Genomic DNA, 16149 nt, shown 5'->3' on the forward strand with positions numbered 1-16149 from the left:
ATTGATAAATGACCAATGCGACAAACGATTTGATTGAGAAATGCGCCAATTGACGAGGAACAATGACAAATTGATCCAAATTGACATAATTAAGACAGACAATGATCGATAGCGAAATGATCGCAAAATGACAAAATTGACAAGAGGACGAGGATCGATGATAAAATAGATTGCAAGATGACAAGGTTGATAATGACCACGATCGATGACAAATTGATCACCAAATGACAAAATTGAACAAGACAATGATCGATGACAAATCGATCGTAAAACGACAAGATTGATAAACCGATCGCTAGATGATAAGATTGAAAAGAGGACAAAACCCTAATTAGGATTGACGATGTCCAAAATGATAAGATTGATGATACGATTGATAAGATTGACAGGATTGATGATAAGATTGATAAGATTGATAGGAGGACAAAACCCTAATTAGGAATGACGATGTCCAAAATGATGACAAATTAGCACGCACATTGATGCAACAAGATAAGTTCGATCAAAATCATGACTGGATAATGTTGTCGACAAGACCAAATTCGAGGACGAGATGATTGAAGAATATAGAAGAATGACTCGATGTTCGCAAATGATAAAGACCAAGTGCGTAACATAGGAGAAATGTTAATGCGACGCAAAAACCTAAAATGAGGCAATGCGCAAATGTTAAAGTATGACCTCGCAAGCGTTGACCATTTTTGGGTGTCTACACAAGCTAATCACTATTTTCTATGTATGACAGAGCCAAAGAATTATGAGGAAGAAAGAAAAGATGAGAGTTGGGTAAAGGCAATGGAAGAAGAACTAAATCAAATTTAGAAGAACAAGACATGGGAGATAGTACTTAGATTGGTGGACAAGAATGTAATTGGAACTAAGTGGGTATTCAAAATAATTTGAATGAGAAAAGACAAGTGAGAAGGAAAAAAGTGAGACTGTTATGTAAAAGATATTCTCAAGTAGATGGTATAGACTTTTAAGAAAAAATTTCTCCAGTAGCAAGGATGGAAGCCATACACATGTTCCTTGCATTTTCTACTTACAAGAACTTTAAAATTTATCAAATGCATGTCAAATCAACATTTTTGAATGGAGATATAGAAAAAGAAGTTTACATTGAGCAACTAGATGGATTCAGATTGACAAAAGAACCGAATATGGTGTGCAGACTGAAGAAAGCTTTGTATAGACTTAAACAGGCACCTAGAGCATGGTATGCAAGGTTGGACAAGTATTTACTTCAAAAAAAATCAAAAAAGGTACAACAGATAGTAATCTTTATTTTAGGATTGATGGAGATAAGTTGTTGATTGTTATAGTTTATGTTGATGACATTATAATTGGAGGAAATGATGATATATGTAAAGAACTTGCTAAGGAGATGCATAATGAATTTGAGATGTCAATGATTGATGAGTTGTCTTTTTGATGCACGAGAACTAGAGTATTTCAAACCGACATTTGGATTTGATCCCAGTGAGACATCGATCTTGGTATTGGTGTGTTCTTACCGGTTGGTTTTTGTAGTGTATGGAGCGAAGATGAATCGAGTTGCAGGTGGTTTCTGTAACTTGTGGATAGTTGAGCGATGTTGTTTTGGGCCTTTTCCAATGTTCCTGAGGGACCGCGTGAAGTTTTATGCATTTGAAGATGTTCTTGGTGATTTGGGCTGACATGTTATCATTTACATGTTTCATCATGAACTAGTTGGTCTTTGGCTGACTTGATTGAGTTGTTATCGCTTGTGGATGGTATAAAGGGAAGTTTTGAGAATCATTTTAGAGGACATAGATAGGAGGAAGAAGAGATCGAGTGAATATGTAGTTTCAAGAGAGATTCTGGTCTAGGGGGACTAAATTTCGGAGGGACTGAGGTCCGAATTAGTGTAGACTATTACCAGAGGCTTATTTGTTGAGCAGAAGATCTGTGGAACTTAGATTTGTGTTGTATGGATTATTTTGTAATCCTAGGTTGTGGTCCAACATGTGTAGCCACTGAAGGATTATGTAATTCTTTGAATGGTTGTAATGATGGATTTATCTGTTACGAGTTATATTTGGTGTTGCTTCTACTAGTTAAGGTTTCTTATCAGTTACATTTTGTTATCTGTTACCGGTTGTCATATCTTGCATGGTGTTTTGTGTTATGGGTTGCAAGGTGGGGATGTCCTTCATTGGATCTCCCTAACTTGACCGTGTCAATCGGTATCAGAGCTATTTTGTGAACCTATTGATCGAAGAAGACCTGGTTATGTACTAGTTGGTCAGAAAGGAAGTTGAGGTAGCTTGTAGACTTGTTCAGATTGCCAAATGTGAGGCAGTACAAGGCTTGCAAGTAGACCACCGAACCTAGAGATTGAGCTTGAGGCATTTAGAGGGTGAAGACTTGAACAGATCGCTAAACTGAGGTAGGTTGTAGGTTGGACCGATAGATTGCCGAGGAGAGGCAATATGAATCTATAGTCAAACCGCCAAACCCTTGAGGCAGTTGTGAGTACCTACTTACAGATCACCGAACTAGATCAAGTGATGGGACTCACTTTTTAATTAACAGCGAGAGTCTAATGCACGAGCATCGAAGTAGTTCAAATCAACATTTGGATTTGACCCTAGTGAGACATCGATCCCGATATTGGCCCAGTATTGGTGTGTTCATACTGGTTGGTTTTTGCAGTGTATAGAGAAAAGATGAATCGGGTTGCAAGTGGTTTCCGTAACTTGTGGATTTTTGAGCGATGTTGTTTTGGGTCTTGTTCTATATTCCCAGAGGACTGCATGAATTTTTATGCATTTGAAGATGTTCTTGGTGATTTGAGCTAGCATGTTATTGTTTACATGTTTCATCATGAACCGGTTGGCCTTTGGCCAACTTGATCAAGTTTTTATCGCTTGCAGATGGTATAAAGGGAAGTTTTGAGAATCATTTTAGAGGACAAAGATAGGAGGAAGAAGAGATCGAGCAAAGATGTAGTTTTTGAAGAGATCCTAGTCTAGGGGGACTAAAGTCCAGAGGGACTGAGGTCCAGGTCAGTGTAGAATAGTACAGACTATTACCGGAGGCTTATTCGTCAAGCAGAAGATCTACGGATTTTAGATTTGTGTTGTATGGATTGTTTTGTAATCTTGGGCTGCGGTCTAACATGTGTAGCCACTGAAGGCTTATGTAATTCTTTAAATGGTTGTAATGATGGATTTATCTATTACTGATTATATCTAGTGTTTCTTCTACCAGTTAAGGTTGCTTACCCGTTACATCTTGTTATCTGTTACCGATTGCCGATATCTTGCATGGTGTTTTTTGTTACAGGCTACAAGGTGGGGATGTCCTTCATTGGATCTCCGTACCTTGACTGTGTCACTTTCTTTCTTGGGTTGCAAGTTAATCAATCAAAAGATGGAATTTTTTAATCTCAAAGCAAGTATATGAAGGAAATGTTGAAGACGTTTGGTTTTGATGATTGCAAACTAGTTTCTACCCCTTTAACTATTGGTTGCAAACTGAGAAAAGATGACGAGTCTCTAGAAGTTGAACAAAAGAAGTTAAAATCGATGATTGGTGGATTATTGTATTTGATTGCATCTAGACCAAATATCATGTAGTCTATTTGTCTGGTAGCTAGGTTTCAGGATAATCCAAAAGTGACACATGAGAAAGATGTGAAGAGAATTTTTCAGATACTTGAAAGGTACAATAAACTTTGGACTTTAGTATAAGAAAGGTGGAGATTTCATGTTGAAATCCTATACTAATGCAGATTGGGCTAGAAGTGTTGATGATTGAAAGAGTAATAGTGGTGTTGCATTCTTCTTAGGAGACAAATTAGTTTCTTCGTTTAGTAAGAAACAAGATTCAGTTTCCCTATCTACTATTGAAGTAGAATATATTGCAGTGGCATCATGTTGTACTCAGGTTATGTGGATGAGATAGACTCTTAAGGATATCATGGTAACATATGATGAAGAGATTCCTATTTTGTGTGACAATACAAGTGCAATAAACATTTCAAATAATCCTTGTATGCATTCAAGAACAAAGCATATTTCAATCAGATATCACTATTTAAGGGAGAAAGTTGTTGAAAAGGAAGTTCGGTTGGAATACATTTCTACAAAGAAGCAAGTTGTATAGATATTTTCAGTAAGGCATTGGCGAAGGATACATTTGAGTTTCTTTGGGAGAAGCTTGGGGTCATTGCCCCTCCTTCTAGCTAGGTGCATTATGAGGATGTATCTTTCCAAGGGGAGCTTTCATGCCTATTTTATTTTCCTAGATTAATGTTGTGATTGTTCTTGGGGGGAGTAGTGGTGCGTAGTGGTGTGTGCAGTGTTATTGTGATCTTTGTCCTTGATGGCAAAGGGGGAGAGATTGAGTTGTTAGTTCTAAGATTGGGCTATTAGTTCACATAAAGATTGAGTTAGAGAATGAGTTGTTAGTTCTGACACATATTTTAAGATTTTGAGAGATATTGAGTAGTATTCTTCTTCTTTGATTTTTGATTGAGGTGCAGGTATTATCAAGTTCTTATCCAGTGTTATGAAGTGTTGCCATTAATGAAAAAGGGGGAGACTGTTGGAATTTTGTGTTGATGTGTTGTGGTTGTCATTGATTTCAAACTTGATGTTTTGATTTGGTCTAAAATATCCATGGTATAGAGTTATCTTGCTGTGTAGTTAGTACAGTTGTTGTGTTGGTTGTTCCAAAAGTGCTTGCGTCTAGAATTTGTTCCTAGTGGTAAGAGCTATTTATATATTCATTGGATATAGTTTTGGTATTATGGATATGATGGTTCTGATGTCTGAAAACATCTTTGTGTTCTCCAGGTTTTGTGGCATTGTTTGTTGTTGGTTGTGAGATTTTATGTTTTACCTATCCTTAGGTCCAGATATGATTTGTAGATGTGTGGTTGTTATGTTATGGGTCTCACTATATCATGTGGAGATCTAGATATGAGTTGTTTGCATTGGGGAGTATGTTTTGATTGGTAATTTATGTTATTGGTTGGGTTCCAGTGATTACGAATCAGTGAATTAATATTTGGAAGATGTATTTTGGTCCCCTCTTTCTCCTAGAGTGGATCAACATGGGTGTTTTTGGTTCAAAATGTGTATCTTGATTCAGGTCAGCTTAGTTTAAGTTTTTATGATCTATCTTGTATATAAGGATGATTATGATTGAGTTAAGAATGCGTGTATAAGGTGTTGAGTGTAGATGTATGATACACACATAATCAGTGAGATTCAGTAAAGAGTAGAACAAGAGTTGTGTCTGAATGATATGCAAGTTGTGCTAAGTCTGTGACAATGATTTAAGATAGAGTGTTGGTAGTTGAGATTAGAGTCGTGTGTGTGTGTTGATGTTGGTCATTTGATCCAAAGGTCAAGGACAACTTCATGATCATGAGATCCTTCTTTTCATGTCATTTAATGTATCTCGCTCTGAGTCTAATTAGCTTCAGGTTTTGCAAGTCTGCTTTGTATCTTGCCCCATGAGAAATTAGCCTTCGTGTGCAAGTTTGGAGTAGTTATCTCTATCTTTGTAATACTTTTTATTCATAGTGGATATATTCTTGTGGGCAAGTGCTCGTCATGGTTTTTCCCTGTTTGGGTTTGTTAGATATTTGGTTAACCCCAAAGACACTGAGAGGGGGGGGGTGTGAATTAGTGTCTAACTGGTAGATGAAAGATTTAATCTTATTTGCAAATTTATAACTGAAATTAATATACCGATAAGCAAATAATAATGCAGTAAAGAGAAACAAAAGAATCAACATCAATGCACACCATAACACAAATATTTTGGCGAGGAAACTTGGTAAGGGAAAAACCTCGGTGGGATTTGTGATCCACAATATTTACTCATTGGCCAATATGAATAAATATTACTCAGTACAGTAGGGGCCTGCATGCAAGAAGGCCAATAGCCTAGAGCTCACTGCCCAACAACAAAAATCGAGTCTCGCTGACTACACAATTGGATGGTTAAATCCAATAACAATGTACTGCTTCAAAATAGCATCTGCAATGATGGATTCAGTACCAGTTTAAGCTCTATCTAATACCTCTACCAAAAACCTTGTCGATAAATTATTCTGCTTTCACATAATAGTCTTCACTTTGCTCTGCTTCTTATTCGCTCTCAAAATAAATACATCAAAGTGCATATACAATTATCCGGTATCATATCCCTTTCTTATCACATATACCACTTACATACACACACTTTATTACATTCCTTCGCATACTACTACTCACAAAATGACCTACAAGATCTCATACATATACGAGTCTTTACAATACATCATGTCAACTATACAATTACAATTTACATTACATAAACAATATTATTGCCAAGTCGGCTTTGGATGTCGGTATGATTAGTTACCGATGTAAACTAGATGTCAGTGTGAATGAACCTTGTAGTATTTTCCAGTGCTGGTAGGTGAAGTCTTTGATGGTATAACCTGTGAACCATGTTGAACCTTGTTACCACTTGGTTTCCATCAATGACAACATATGCCATTCTCATCTGAGTGTATAATGCCAACAATCTCCCCCTTTGGCATTGATGACAACACTCATGAGAAAAATAAAAAACTGAAAGTGCTCCCCTTGAGCAAATGATCTCCTTTTGTTCACTTGTCACCATGCCTTACTTTGTACATTTTTCTCATTATAACACTCCCCCTTTGACATCAATGACAAAGGATGTCAAAAGTATCAAAAATTCAAAAATTTACCTAGATCCCTGAAGCTGGTTATGTACAATCAGAAAAATATCTGCCAAAACTAATTTAAGACTTTGCAAAAACTTTGTACTGTCATAAATTATTGTCTCTATCTGCTTGATCATCCCGGTGAGATAATCCATCTATTGCCGATGTAAACTAGATGCCGATGTGAATGAATCTTCTAGTATCTGTCGGTGTCGGTAGGTGAAGTCTTTGCCGGTATAACCTGTGAACCATGTTGAACCTTGTTGCCACTTGGTTGCCATCAATGACAACATCTACCATTCTCATCTGAGTGTATAATGCCAACAAGGTTTTCGATGTATAAATCTTGGTGTTCTATTGTTGGATATGTGTTGTTGTGTAATTGTTTATATGTTGTAGTAATTGTTTGTTTTAGATTGATTCAGCCCCCCTCTCAATCTTGCCTTGGGTTCAACAAGACCCCCCCCCCCCCCCCCCCCCCCCATGAGATGCATCTATTAAGGCTAAAGAGAATTGTTGAACAAACTAGAATACTGAGAGGGGGTGAATCAATATTCCCCAAACAAAATATCCTTAAATTCTAAAACTTAACTCGATTAATTAACCTTAGCATAAAATGATATATCAAATGGAAAGAATACACATCCACAAGAAAGACACCATAATTTTTATATTTTGAAAACCCAAAAGGGAGAAACCACAGAGAGGGTAAACTTTGAAGATAATATAAGTAGTTATATGGAATTACAAAGGCAAAAGTTAGAGGGCTCACTGCCCAGATTACAATGGCTTACTACCGAAAGGCTCATTGCCAAGAAAATTAAGAATGAATTGAGAAAATTGCATCTACATATGCACAGAATTAGTTCCTATTAATCTCATATAATACATCAACTACTTGCAGTAGATCCAGTTAAGAAACTTTGCAAAACATTATCGCACTAATTCTGTCCTTCTTCACCCACAACTATCAACTCTCTCACTCTATCGCTCACTGGTGCAGGATCACCTACCTATGAAGACATGAACCAAGAACAAGATGATTTTCTATTTTCCTAGAAGGAATGTAATAAGACCCTATGGGTCCTTTTTGTAATTCAATGTCCTAGGAGTGTGACAAGTTTGTCCATGTTTGGGTCAAATTGTCATCTAGGGTCTGGTAGAGCAATTTGAGTCAATAAGGGGCACAATGGTCTTAATTGAGGGGTCAAGTGATCAAAAGTCTATTTGAGTCATTTTTGATGTTTTTGAATCAAATGTAATCATTTTGGAGGACTATGACAATCTAGAGTCTAAGTTGGTTGAATTATGCAAAAGTTTTCATATTGTCAATTTGTTGTCATGACAATTTTGCACTTTTTGTAAGTCGTGCTTCTCCACCGGTCAGTCAATTTGAAAAATAGTTGGAGGAGGTTGTGGTCATTTGGGAAACACCTTTAAAGGCCCCAAACACTGAAAAATATAGGTTGGTTGATTTGGAAAGAAATTGAAGCATCAAGAATTGTTGGAAACTCGGAAAAACCATCTAATTTATGTTGATTGCATACTGAAGGTGGATTGGTAAGAATGCTCATGGCTTAGATCCTACAACTAGATTGTGTTACCTTTGTTTTGCATTTAGTGTGAAGTTTTGAAGTGATCAATGCCCCATTCTACAAGCAAATCTCTATCGGGTAGCCTAAAACCCTTAAACCCCTAGGGTTTGACTACAATAATGGGTTTTGACCTATAAATCCTTAACTGAACACTCTGCCGTTATAGGAGATGATAGGCCACTATATCATATGCTAGTATCAAAATCCATTAAGAGGATACAACATGGCGAAGAGGATGGAGAACTAACCCTAGGTCTGGCATCTCTATGTGATAGACTGGTTTGATGAGTGCAGTGCGTGAGAATTGAGTGGTAGAGCACTGGAAAAGGGTTTGAATGTGGTAGAAGAGAAATTTGGATGTTTACATAACATTTCATGGTCAATGATGGTCACCCATTAGGAGAACCAAATCAGTTTGTGGAAGGCATTCAGTCAAATAGGTCTAATAGCCCTATTAGGTCTATTAGTGTAGTACTGGTTGGAATATTTGCAGGTTGGTCCGGTACTGGAAACTGAGATATTGTTGAGAAATCCCAAAAGGGTATTTGGAAATATAACTTGTTTCCCTATATCCTCATGGTGTCAAAAGTTATCACCTGATTCCTTCAAATGGAGGCCTAATAGCAACCGGTTTAGGTTTATGGGCGAGTGAGTCAAAATTGATGTTTCGGTGGACCTAAAACATGAAATCATGTTTCATTGGTGTTAATATGATGTGATAACACCCCTCCAAGGGTCATTGTATTGAATTGGTCAAGTGGGCCATTCAAACCCTTAAGCCTAGTAGTAACCCACTCATTGTATGCAAAGGTGTGTGTAGTACAAGAATTTGAGAAGTGCTAGTTGTTTGGAAGTGGAAATAGTGGAGCCTTTGGGTCTTCCAAGGTGTTGATTGGTGTCAATGAACCATTGTTTGACTTGGTGATTGTGTAAGGATAATTGGAAATAGGGATTACTGGTTGAGTCTGTGAGCCTTAGAGGTTGGTTGGTTCAAGGTTACCTCCTTCCGATCTGTTGCCTCCTCATCATATTGGTATCAGAGCAAGATTTTGAAGATCACTTGGGTGGTGTGGTTTTAGTGTATGTCAGAGGAAGAGATTGAAATAGGGGCTGACATAATGCCTCCTAAGAGTATGTCACAAGATGTGGTGAAAAAGTTGATTGAAGAGATGCTTGAGTCCAAGCTTGAAGAATTGAAAAAGATTAAGGATAAGGAAAATGTAAGTGACACTGATGAAGAAGGGGATAAAGAAGATGGGGAATCCTCTAAGTGGGTAGAGGAGATACGTGCAGATCAGAGGGCATTTGTAGATGCCTTGAGGTTAGTCAATAGGGACACCATTGATGGGTTACCTATATATAGTTGAAGTATGGAAGCAGAAGAGGTGATAGACTGGATTGAGGCATTGACCAATCATTTTGAGTACAAAGAAATCCAAGATAAGAGGGTTAAGTCAGCAAAAGCAAGGTTGAAGGGGTATGCTCTTACATGGTGGAACTATGTAAAAGGGGAGAGAGTTAAGGAGGGAAAAAGTATGATAACCTCCTGGGAAAGGATGAAGACAAAAGTCAAGGTACAATTCATGCCCATTGACTATGAAGTGCAGAATGTATAGAAAATTGCAGAACCTTGGATAGAGAGACCTTGATGTGAATGCATATATGAAGGAATTTCATAAACCCAGTCTCATATCAAAGAGACAAGAAGAGGAGTAAGAGAAAGTGGCTAGGTACTTGAACGACCTAAGGATGAATATCCAAGATGAGATCAACATCTTGGCACCAGAGACAATGAACAAGTGTTTTCAATTGGCCCTAAGGGTAGAAGAGAAACTAAAAAGAAGTGAGTAGAGTAATAGAGGTAAAGGAGGGAGAAGTTTTAGAGGCAGAGGCAGTTTTGGAGGAAGAAGTCCTAACCAAAGGTCTAGTGGTGAGTCCAGCCAAGGAGAGAAAGTTGGGGACTCAAGTAGCAAAGGAGGCTACCATGGGAGAAGACCTAATGGAAGAGGTGGAAAAAATGGATCAGGGGGAGGATCCAAGTTCTCCAGTATGAGATTCTATAACTGCAATTAGATGGGGCACCCAACCTACAAGTGTCCAGAGAAGGCCTCAACTTCTCATGGTGGTGAGAGGAGAACCACTTTCACTCAAGAAGATGCAAGGAGTGTAACATCTCCTGAAGTGAATTTGACATCAGAAATGGGAGAGAACCCGATGATCAAGAGGACACTGCTCAAGGAACCAGTGAAGACTGAGCCACCCCAAAGAAAGGCTTTGTTTAGAGTCAATTGCAAGATTCAAGGTAAGGTTTGTAAAGTTGTCATAGATTTAGGGTCTATTGATAACATTGTATCTTTGGAAGTAGTAAACAAGTTGAACTTGGAAAGGATACCCCATAGTTGTCCATATAGGGTTAGTTGGTTGAACAAAGGGCAACACATACTCATGAATGAACAAGCATGGGTAGAGTTTAGTATTGGGGGGTATAAGGATAAAATTTTGTGTGACATTCTTCCAATTGATGCTTGCCATCTTTTGCTTGGCAGACCATGGCAGTTTGATAGAAAGGCTCATCATGATGGAGAAAATAATGCTTACTCCTTCCAAAAGGATGGTGTGACCTTTAGGAAACAATCAGTGGTAGAAGGGGATCCACAACATGTAGGATCTAGTGTGATGATGGTAGGGGAAAAATAATTCCTTGATACACTAAAGGAGGAAGGTGGAGTAGGTTTTTCTTTGATTGTGAAGCCCAAGGAAGAAAGGAAGAAGAGTGTGAGTGAGGTAGGACCTAAGGAGGTCAGGGAATTGCTAGACCAGTACAAAGGAGTGCTTGCGGAAGATATACCTAATTCCTTGCCACCTATCAGAGATATTAGTCATCAGATTGACCTCATACCGAGAGTAGTACTTCCTAACAAGGCAACATATAAAATGACCCCACAACCGAATGAAGAGATAGCTAGACAGATTCAAGAGCTCCTAGATAAAGGGTTGGTGAGAAAGAGCCTTAGCCCATGTTCATTACCTATTGTTTTAGCCCCAAAGAAGGATGGGAAATGGAGGCTTTGTACTGATTCTAGGGCTTTCAACAAGAGAACCATCAGATATACCTGTTTCCTATTCCAAGGATAGAGGACCTAATGGATTATTTAGGGGGAGCTACCTATTTCTCTAAAATTGACCTCAAGAGTGGGTACCATCAGATAAGGATAAGAGAGGGGGATGAATGGAAGATTGAATTCAAAACCAATGAAGGGTTGTATGAGTGTCTTGTGATGCCTTTTGGCCTTTCAAATTCCCCTAGCACCTTTATGAGACTAATGAATGAATTATTGCAGGAGTTTATAGGGAAATTTTTGGTAGTCTACCTTGATGACATATTCGTGTTCACTAAGAGCAAGGAGGAGCACTTCAAACACTTGGAGATAGTCTTGAAGCAGCTGCAGGAGCAAAAGTTGATGATAAATTTAGAAAAGTATGACTTCATGAAGCAAGAGTTGGTGTACTTAGGCTTTGTCATCTCTAAGGGTTATTTGAAGATGGATTCTTCCAAGTAGTATGAACTGGCCTACACCTAAGACAACTAGAGAGGTAAGAAGTTTTCATGGTTTGGAAACATTCTATAGGAAATTAATTATAAATTACAATGGTATTTGTGCACCTATGTTAGAAACCATCAAGGGTGGTGGTAAGGTGAAGTTTGTGTGGACCAAAGAAGCAGATAAGAGTTTTGAGTGTTTAAAACAAAAAGTTGCCAAGTACCCAGTCCTAGTATTAATTGATTTCAGTAAGGTCTGCACCATTGAATGTGATGCAAGTAGATTGGCTATAGGAGAAATATTGAGCCAAGAGGGGAGATCGGTGTCCTTTTTCAGTGAAAAACTAGTTGTACGTCATGGTACAAGCTCTAAAAAAGTGGAGGCATTACTTGCTTCCTAAGAGGAGTTTATTGTGTATACTGACAATCATGCTCTTATTTTTTTGAATGGATAGGAGAAACTCAGTCATAGACATATGAAATGGGTTGAAAGTTTTCAAGCATACACGTTCATCATCAAGTACAAGAAAGGGGTAGCCAATAAGGTTGCAGATGCTCTAAGTAGGAGGGTGTTGATAGTGCAAGAAATGCAGTTGCAAAGTATGGGTATTGAAGCACTCAAAGGATTGTATGAAGAGGACCAAGATTTCAAGGGAATATATAAGGTATGTTGTGAGTTTGCAAATGCTTTTCATGGAGAGTTTTCTGAGTACACCTTGCAGGATGGTCTTTTGTTCAAGGGATGTCAGTTATGTATCCCTAGGTGTTCAATGAGGGATAATGTAGTAAAGGAGAAACATAATGGTGGTTTATGAGGTCACTTTGGGCTAAATAAGACTTTGGACCTAGTTAGGAGATTTAACTTTTGGCCGAAGATGCAGACTGATATCAGAAGGTTTGTGGAGAGTTGTATTGTATGTCAACGAGCAAAGGGGGTCTCAACCAATGTAGGCTTGTACCAACCTTTGCCTATACCAAGTAGACCATGGGAAAGTTTGAGTATGGACTTTGCGATGGGATTACCCAAGACAAAGATAGGTCGTGACAATGTGTTTGTTGTGGTAGATAGGTTCAGTAAGATGACTCACTTGATTCCTTGTAAAACCACAAATGATGCTAGCTATATTGCATGATTATTTTTCAGAGAAATTGTTAGAATCCATGGGTTGCCTTTGAGTATTGTATCTGACCAGGACAACAAGTTTGTAGGGCATTTTTGGAGAACCTTGTCGAAAAGATTAGGCACAAATTTATCTTTTAGCTCAACCTATCACCCTCAGACTGATGGTCAGACTGAAGTTGTGAATAGGTCATTGGGAAATCTTCTTAGATGATTAACAAAGGATCATGGAAGTAGTTGGGATGTGGTGATACCACAGGAAGATTATGCCTATAATGATTCCATAAACAAAAGTATAGGTCTAAGTCCTTTTGAAATTGTGTATGGTAGTCATCCAAGAGGAGTTTTTGAATTGAGAGATGTCCAGGGGTTGGACAAAAGGAGTGGACATGCTGATGAATTTGCAGAGGCTACGAAAGAGGTGCACCAACAAGTCAGAGATACCTTACAACATAACAATCAAAAGGTTAAAGCAAGAGTGGATCAAAGAAGGAGAGATGTGCAATATCAAATGGGTGACATGGTCATGGCTCATCTTAGCAAGGATAGGTTGCCCAAGGGAAGCCATAGAAAGTTGAAGATGAGAAGAATTGGACCTTGTAAAAATTTGGATAAATATGGTCCCAATGCTTACAAAACTAAACTCCTTGATGATGTTGCTATTTCACCTATATTTAATGTTTCTGATCTAACATTGTATAGGAGTTCTACTGCAGGAGAATGTGCAGGTGAATCTATTCAAGAAAGTGAAGAAGGGATAAAACACTTACCATTTAAGGAGCTACCTAAGATGGAGTGCATTTTGGATAGTAGGGAAGCCAAGAAAACAAGCCACAAGACCTATTTTGAGCATGTAGTTAAATGGCATGGACTTCCTGACTCAGAAGCTACCTTGATGCTGGAGGAAGATATCAAAAAGCAGGGTAGTGATTTGTAGAAGTTGGTCTCTAAGAGGACTTGAGACAAAATTTCACTCGGGGAGTATGGTGCAGGATTACCTACCTATGAAGACATGAACCAAGAACAATATGATTTTATATTTTACTAGAAGAAATGTAATAAGACCCCATGGGTTCTTTTTTTAATTCTATGTCCTAGGAGTGTGACAAGTTTGTCCATGTTTGGGTCAAATTGTCATCTAAGGTTTGGTAGAGCAATTTGAGTCAATAAGGGTCACAATGGTCTAAATTGAGGGGTCAAGTGACCAAAAGTCTATTTGAGTCATTTTTGATGTTTTTGAATCAAACACAATCATTTTGGGGAACTATGACAGTCTAGAGTCTAAGTTGGTTGAATTATGCAAAAGTTGTCATATTATCAATTTGTTGTCATGACAATTTTGCACTTTTTGTAAGTCGTGCTTCTCCAACAGTTAGTCAGTTTGAAAAATAGTTGGAGGAGGTTGTGGTAATTTGGGAAACACTTTTAAAGGACCCAAACACCTAAGAATGTATGTTGGTTGAGTTGGTTTATTTGGAAAGAAATTGAAGCATCAAGAACTACTGGAAACTCGAAAAAATCGTTTAATTTCTGTTGATTGCATACTGAAGGTGGATTGGTAAGAATGATCATGTCTTAGATACTGTAACTAGATTATGTTATATTTTTTTTTCATTTGGTGTGAAGTTTTGAAGTGATCGCTGCCCCATTCTACAAGCAAATCTCTATTGGGTAGCCTAAAACCCTTAAACCCCTAGGGTTTGACTGCAATAATGGGTTTTGTCCTATCAATCCTTAACTAAACACTCTATTATTATAGGAGATGATAGGCCACTATATCATATGTCAATACCAAAATCCATTAACAAGATACAATAGGGAGAAGTGGATGGAGAACTAACCCTAGGTTTGGCATCTCTATGTGACAGACCAGTTTGATGAGTGCAGTGCATGAGAATTGAGTGGTAGAGCACTGGAAAAGGGTTTGAATGTGGTAGAAGAGTAATTTGGAGGTTTGCATAACATTTCATGGTTAGTGATGGTCACCCATTAGGAGAACCAAACCAGTTTGTGGAAGGCGTTCAATCAAATAGGTCTAATAGCCCTATTAGGTCTGTTAGTGCAGTACTGGTTGGAATATCTACAAGTTGGTTCGGTACTGGAAACTAAGATATCATTGAGAAATCCCAAAAGGGTATCTAGAAATATAACTCATTTTCTTATATCCTCGGGGTGTCAAAAGTTATCACCCGATTCCTTCAAATGGAGGCCTAATAGCAACCGATTCAGGTTTATGGGTGAGTGAGTCAAAATTGATGTTCCGGTGAACCTAAACCATGAAATCTTATTTCATTGGTGTTAAGATGACGTGAGAACACCCCTCCAAGGTTTGTTGTATTGAATTGGTCAAGTGGGCCATTCAAAACCTTAAGCCTAGTAGTAGCCCACTCATTGTATGCAAAGGTGTGTGTAGTCACGCAAGAATTTGAGAAGTTCTAGTTATTTGTAAGTGGACATAGTGGAGCCTTTGGGTCTTCCAAGGTGTTGATTGGTGTTTATGAACAATTGTTTGACTTGGTGATTGTGTAAGGATCATTGGAAATACAGATGACCGGTTGAGTCTATGAGCGTCAGAGGTTGGCTGGTTCAATGTTACCTCCTTCTGGTCTGTTGCCTCCTCATCACTCATCACCTTCCTTTCACTCATGGTTCACTATATCCAATATATATATATAGACACACACACACACATCGATAAGAATATACATCAAGTTAGCCTCAAGAACACTTCCCCAAAGATATTTTAATGGCTAGATCACACGCTACATGCACCGAAGAAAAACAATAAAAGAATTCAAGGTTAGCTTGACCCAGAATGAACATATCATCGAATTCCACAAGAACATACTTTCGAAGCATAACAAGCACGATCCAAATAAGTATGATTAACAAATCATCATTAGATATAAAAAAATGGGAGGAAATTGGAGCTTATAGAATTGTCAAACATTGTACAACTGAATATATTTATGGAGTACACAATTATTTAATTAATAACCCTTCCTAGTTAATTAAATTCACAAGTAATTTAATGAATTTCCCTATATTCTTCTACTTGTGATTAAATCTAAGGATTTATTCATATAGTTCATTCTATAATCCCCCTTTGATTAATTAATTCCCCTCATTTTAATCAATTCTTCTAATTCCTAATTAAGATGAACAAGCTCAAGTTTGT

The sequence above is a fragment of the Cryptomeria japonica genome, chromosome 7 (assembly GCF_030272615.1).
Source record: "Cryptomeria japonica chromosome 7, Sugi_1.0, whole genome shotgun sequence".
In the NCBI taxonomy this organism is placed as follows: Eukaryota; Viridiplantae; Streptophyta; class Pinopsida; order Cupressales; family Cupressaceae; genus Cryptomeria; species Cryptomeria japonica.